Source organism: Nerophis lumbriciformis, linkage group LG28 (assembly GCF_033978685.3).
Source record: "Nerophis lumbriciformis linkage group LG28, RoL_Nlum_v2.1, whole genome shotgun sequence".
Taxonomy (NCBI): domain Eukaryota; kingdom Metazoa; phylum Chordata; class Actinopteri; order Syngnathiformes; family Syngnathidae; genus Nerophis; species Nerophis lumbriciformis.
The window spans coordinates 29,573,930-29,580,566 of NC_084575.2; the positions used below are offsets into that span (position 1 = coordinate 29,573,930).

The 6,637-nt window shown below is 41.9% G+C and overlaps 1 long non-coding RNA gene across 1 annotated transcript in view; it reads right to left on the reverse strand.

Annotated features, from left to right (window-relative positions):
* Window positions 1-5,688: 5,688 nt before the first annotated feature.
* The window catches only part of LOC133571043 (uncharacterized), a 47,856-nt gene continuing 46,907 nt past the window's right edge, over window positions 5,689-6,637 (reverse strand). Inside the window, exon 3 of the long non-coding RNA XR_009810266.1 lies at window positions 5,689-6,637. This exon is cut by the window's right edge and continues 190 nt beyond it. This is a non-coding gene — a long non-coding RNA (uncharacterized lncRNA).

Genomic DNA, 6,637 nt, shown 5'->3' on the forward strand with positions numbered 1-6,637 from the left:
TTTTTGTTATTATTATTTTTTATGTCATTGCCTGAAATAAATAAAAAAATTAAATGAAAAAAAAAAAAGAGACTGTACAAGAGTACAGTCCAGACGTCGCTCCTCAATTGAGCCACATTTAATTGTGTCTCTGTTTAATTCCTTGCTTCTTGTCTTGTTTAATAGACGTCATCAGTGTTTGAACCTGACACATGGTAACTAGTATGTCATGCAAAAGCGCAGATTCCGTCCATTGAAATACTTTGTATAGTTCAAGACTTACGGTCATTTGAAAACATCACGGCACATCATAATGGCAGCTACACTTTCCATCTTAAAGATCTAAAAAAAAAATATTTGGGAATGTCCGGCGGGCCAGATTGAAAAGCTTAACGGGCCGCGTGTGGCCCCCGGCCCTTAATTTGCCCAGGTCTGTTCTATTGTAATCCACAGACAGATTTTGTTGTGACCCAAGAACTACAAAGCGGAGAGAAAGCAGGCCCTGACTCCCCTCAAGGCGACCTTGTCTTTGAACTGTTTTACGACACTTTCTTTGAACTGTTGTAATCAAAGGCGATGGCTGTTTACGACCCCCGTCCCTTAGAAACAGCTGTTGCCATGTCATCAGGGAAAGTCCAAATAAAAGAGGAGGCGTACAATCTTTCGCCAGAGTGTGATGGAGACCGTACAAGAGTACGGTCCAGACGTCTCTCCTCTATTGAGCCAAATTTTAATTCTGTCTCTGTTTAATTCCTTGCTTTTTGTTTTGTTTAATGGATGTCAGGGAAAGTCCAAATAAAAGAGGAGGCGTACAATCTTTCGCCAGAGCATGATGGAGATTGTACAAGTGTACGGTCCAGACGTCTCTACTCAATTGAGCCAAATTTTAATTCTGTCTCTGTTTAATTCCTTGTTTCTTGTCTTGTTTAATAGATGTCAGGGAAAGTCCAAATAAAAGAGGAGGCGTACAATCTTTCGCCAGAGCGTGATGGAGACCGTACAAAGAGTACAGTCCAGACGTCTCTCCTCAATTGAGCCAAATTTTAATTCTGTCTCTGTTTAATTCCTTGCTTCTTGTCTTGTTTAAGAGATGTCAGGGAAAGTCCAAATAAAAGAGGAGGCGTTCAATCTTTCACCAGAACGTGATGGAGACTGTTCTTGTACAGTCCAGACGTCTCTCCTCAATTGAGCCAAATTTTAATTCTGTCTCTGTTTAGTTCCTTGCTTCTTGTCTTGTTTAATAGATGTCAGGGAAAGTCCAAATAAAAGAGGAGGCGTACAATCTTTCGCCAGAGCGTGATGGAGACTGTTTCCAGATGTCTCTCCTCAATTGAGCCAAATTTTAATTCTGTCTCTGTTTAATTCCTTGCTTCTTGTCTTGTTTAATAGATGTCAGGGAATGTCCAAATAAAAGAGGAGGCGTTCAATCTTTCGCCAGAACGTGATGGAGACTGTTCTTGTACAGTCTAGACGTCTCTCTTCAATTGAGCCAAATGTAATTATGTCTCTATTTTATTCCTTGCTTCTTGTCTTGTTTAATAGATGTCAGGGAAAGTCCAAATAAAAGAGGAGGCGTACAATCTTTCGCCAGAGCGTGATGGAGACCGTACAAGAGTACAGTCCAGACGTGTCTCCTCAATTGAGCCAAATTTTAATTATGTCTCTGTTTAATTCCTTGCTTCTTGTCTTGTTTAATAGATGTCATCAGTGTTTGAACCTGACACATGGTAACTAGTATTCATTTGCCCAGGTCTGGGGTAGAGGCTTGCCTGTTTTCTGCAGAAAGACCACCGGAAAAAGAGAAGACAGCAGCACTGAGCCATTTTCTAACCCCTAAATATGCAAGAGGGGATTATCAGAGAGTGCCAGGCGACGCTTTTAGGGACTTTGTTTCCGTGACACCGTGACGCTGGCTTTGTTTCCCTGACAGCGGGTGTGTGTGTGTGTGTGTGTGTTTGTGTGTACGTGTGTGTGTGTGTGTGTGACATCCAGGCATCTGTTTCCTCCTGGAAAAGGTTAATTACATCTCTGCCGCCTGACTAGACGTGTGATGCATAATCACAAGCACTAATGAGACCTACAGTATGCATGTGTGCGCCAACGGACGTCTTTGTCTTTTGGGTCTCGGTGTGAATTGCGGCGCCCGACTGGATATCTTATCCACTTGTTTCAGGCTTGAAAGTCCATTGTCGGCGCCGCGATGAGACTCCAATATCCTCCGAACTTGCACAGTCAAGCAGGTGACAGCTGAAAGTGCACTGATGGTATTTGCCAGCTAGACGCTCCCACAGGAGGACATTAGTGGACGGGTGTGCGGCGCGGTTCGTGCGTTTGTAATTACGTCCCCCCCCGTCTATTAATGAGACCGAGGTGTTCCGGCGTCCGAGGAGGCGGATTCTCACAACCCCTGTTGCTCATCCTGACCCTTGACTCCTGTCTTCACGCTCCGGCGACGCTGCTGATTGAACAGCTGCTCGGCTTTCGCTGGAGCGAAAAACAAGATAGGGGCTCCGGCGCGCCGTGGAGACATTTCGGAACCGACGGCCCGGTTTGTCAATAAGTTTGAGTTTAAGGCTAAGTCGATACGACGTCAGAGCTCTGCGGGCGGCTCGGGTTCACAACTCAGCGTGGAGCTGAGAAAAGAGCAATAATGTGTGTCACTATAAAGTGCATTGGTCATTACAAAGAATGGATGGTACTAAAAGTTTTTTTCCTTGAAAAGTTCTTCACTTTAACCTCTTAAGGCCCGAGCTGTTTGTTTGTTTTATTTCTCTTTGCTATTTGGGATTATTGGACCCTAATTAGAACAAAAATTAAGAATCATCTTTTGATATGATGTACTTAGTCCATAAGTACACAAACGTGTACATCATGTTTAGAGACATGCTAATTTTTATTTCTACACATTTTTTTTCCCAAATTCCATTGTATGTTATACTTTTCTGACACCACCAGATGGCAGTATAAGTGTCCACATAAGCGGCCATAAGACCCCAATTCAGTAGTGTACACAATTTTGGAAATAAGAGCTAAAAGGCCACCTAAGCCTTTAGAGGTAAAGTAGGGTTGTACGGTATACCGGTACTATTAACGTATCGCAATACTAATGAATTATATTCGATACTATACCGCCACTAAAATGTGCCGGCAACCCCTTACCCCCATGACGGCCCGTCGTCGTCACGTCGTGACATTGCTGGTTTTACGAGCAGAGGAGCATGTTCGGCAGCGCACAATCACGGAGTACTTACAAGCAGATACAGTGTGTAGACAGACAAGAGAGAACGGACGCATTTTTGGCCTAAAAACTAACGATAAAGGTGAAGCTATAACACTGAAGAAGTGCTTTTGTCCAATGTGCAGCCCAGAGGTTATTCATGACCTGCCGCTGCTCGTTTTTTTTTTGTTTTTTTTCTTGTTCTTGTTTGAACGGCAAAAATTGTGAAAAGCTAGAACCGCAATGGGTGGGCATAGACCACTGCCAGGCCCTATCGCCCTAAATACAAATAATTTGTTCCTTATCCCATTTCTGACATTCCCTGAAAGTTTCATCAAAATGCACCCAGTTAGGTTGCAAACTAACTAACTAACAAACTAACTAACTAACTAACTAACTGACAAACAAACCCCAGGGACTACACATACCTTTCTGACGGAGGTAAAAAGAGCAAAAAGGCATAATATCATGAGGATACTACGAACTAGGGTTGTACGGTATACCGGTACTAGTATAGTGCCGCGATACTAATGAATCATATTCGGTACTATACCACCACTAAAAAGTACCGGCAACCCCTCACCCCTATAACGGCCCGTCGTCGCCACGTCGTGACATTGCTGGCTTTACGAGCAGAGGAGCATGTTCGGCAGCGCACGATCACCGAGTACTTACAAGCAGACACAGTGCTGTCACTGTCATGTATGATGTATTTTTGCTATTTTTGTCCGTGATGTGTAATGTTTATTGTCTAAATGTACGGTCAGTAAAAAAATATTTCCCCACGGGCACCAATAAATCTGAATCTAAATCTAACTAACTAACTAACTAACTAACTAACTAACTAACTGACAAACAAACCCCAAGGATTACACACAGAAAAAGAGCAAAAAGGCATAATATCATGAAGAAAAAGCCAAAATATTGATACTACCAACTGGCGTTGTACAGTATACCGGTACTAGTATAGTACCGCAATACTAATTAATCATATTCGGTACTATACCGCCACTAAAAGGTACCGGCAACCTCTCACCCCTATGACGGCCCGTCGTCGTCACGTCGTGACATTGCTGGCTTTACAAGCAGAGGAGCATGTTCGGCAGCGCACACACACGGAGTACTTACAAGCAGACACAGTGTGTAGACAGAAAAGGGAAAACGGATGCATTTTGCCCTAAAAACTAACAATAAAGGTGAAGCTATAACACTGAAGAGGTGCTTTAAAACATGGCTTTGTCCAAAGTGCAGCCCAGGGGTTATTCATGACCTGCCGCTGCTCGTTTTTTTGTTTTTTTTGTTTTCTTGTTTAAATGGCAAAAAATGTGAATGTTAGAACCGCAATAGGCCCTATCGCCCGATAGTTAAAATCTTTTAGAAAAAATCTTTAATACAAATCACTTGTTCCTTATCTGGATCTACACCTGACATCCGCTGTAATGATACCAAGTAGAAGAGTGTATCTAGTCGATACAACATCAAAAATTTTTAGCATCACAAAATCTTTTTTTCGTTTTTTATTTATTTATTTATATTATGTTTATAAACTCAGGAAATATGTCCCTGCACACATGAGGACTTTGATTATGACCAATGTATGAGCCTGTACCGTATTTTCCGCACTATTAGCCTCACCTAAAAACCACAAATTTACTCAAAAGCTGACAGTGCGGCTTATAACCCGGTGCGCTTTATATATGGATTAATATTAAGATTCATTTTCATAAAGTTTCGGTCTCGCAACTACGGTAAACAGCCGCCATCTTTTTTCCCCGTAGAAGAGGAAGTGCTTCTTCTTCTACGCAAGCAACCGCCAAGGTAAGCACCCGCCCCCATAGAACAGGAAGCGCTTCTTCTTCTACTGTAAGCAACCACCCGCCCGCGTAGAAGAAGAAGAAGCGCGCGGATATTACGTTTCATTTCCTTTGTGTGTTTACATCTGTAAAGACCACAAAATGGCTACTACTAAGCGACAGGTTTCTGGTTCATGAAAAGACGCAATCTCTCCATCCGCACACGGACTACTATTTCACAGCAACTGCCTAAAGACTTTCAAAAAAAGCTGGCTACTTTCCGTGCATATTGTAAAAACAAGATAGCTGAAAAAAAGATCCGGCCAGAGAACATTATCAACATGGACGAGGTTCCACTGACTTTTGATATTCCTGTGAACCGCACTGTGGATACAACGGGAGCACGTACGGTGAATATTCGCACCACAGGGAATGAGAAGTCATCCTTCACTGTGGTTCTAGCTTGCCATGCTAATGGCCAGAAACTTCCACCCATGGTGATATTCAAAAGGAAGACCTTGCCAAAAGAGACCTTTCCAGCCGGCGTCATCATAAAAGCTAACTCGAAGGGATGGATGAAGAAAAGATGAGCGAGTGGTTAAGGTAAGTTTAAGTTTACGCGAAGAGGCCGGGTGGCTTTTTTCACGCAGCTCCGTCCATGTTGATATACGACTCCATGCACGCCCACATCATGCTGGTTTTTAATATATTATTAAAGTTTGACTGACCTATTTGACTGTTTTTTTGACATTCCTTTAGCGCAGTTAGATGCGGCTTACAACACGGGGCGGCTTATAGGTGGACAAAGTTTTGAAATATGCCGTTCATTGAAGGCGCGGCTTATAACCCAGGGCGCCTTATGGTGCGGAAAATACGGCAACTGCTTGGTATCGGATCGATACCCAAAATTTGTGGTATCATCCAAAACTAATATAAAGTATCCAAACAACAGAAGAATAAGTGATTATTACATTTTTACAGAAGTGTAGATAGAACATGTTGAAACGGAAAGTAAGCAGATATTAACTGTAAATGAACAAGTGGATTAATAATCAATTTTTACAGCTTGTCCTTCATAATGTTGACCAAATAATAGGTAGGTAAATGACACAATATGTTACTGCATATGTCAGCAGCTAAATTAGTAGCCTTTGTTTGCTTACTTACTAATAAAAGACACGTTTTCTCGTATGTTCACTATTTTATTTAAGGACAAAATTGCAATAAGAAACATATGTTTAGCGTACTGTTTTTGTTCAAATACATGCCATTTTTGAGGACCCCTTTATGTAGAAAAGTATCGAAAAGTATCAAAATACATGTTGGTACTGGTACCGGTACCAAAATATTGGTTTCGGGACAACCCTACCTTAAAGTAAAATTCCGTAAGGACGGGCAACGGTGTTTTTTTGTTGTTTTTTTCCACTTATATGATTTGTCTTGTGCAATGAGGCTCACGACAGCGGTGTGGTTTCTCCATCCAGGCAGTTTAAGACACAGAGAAATATTGAATCCGGCACCTTTTTTACCATTTGAAGTCAACAAGTCAGGAAGCAAAAAAAAAAAAAAGCACTTAAGTTTGTTTACATCCCTAACGTGAAAAAAAGAATATAAAGTGTGCATTATATTGCAGTCTGGCACAGGAGAA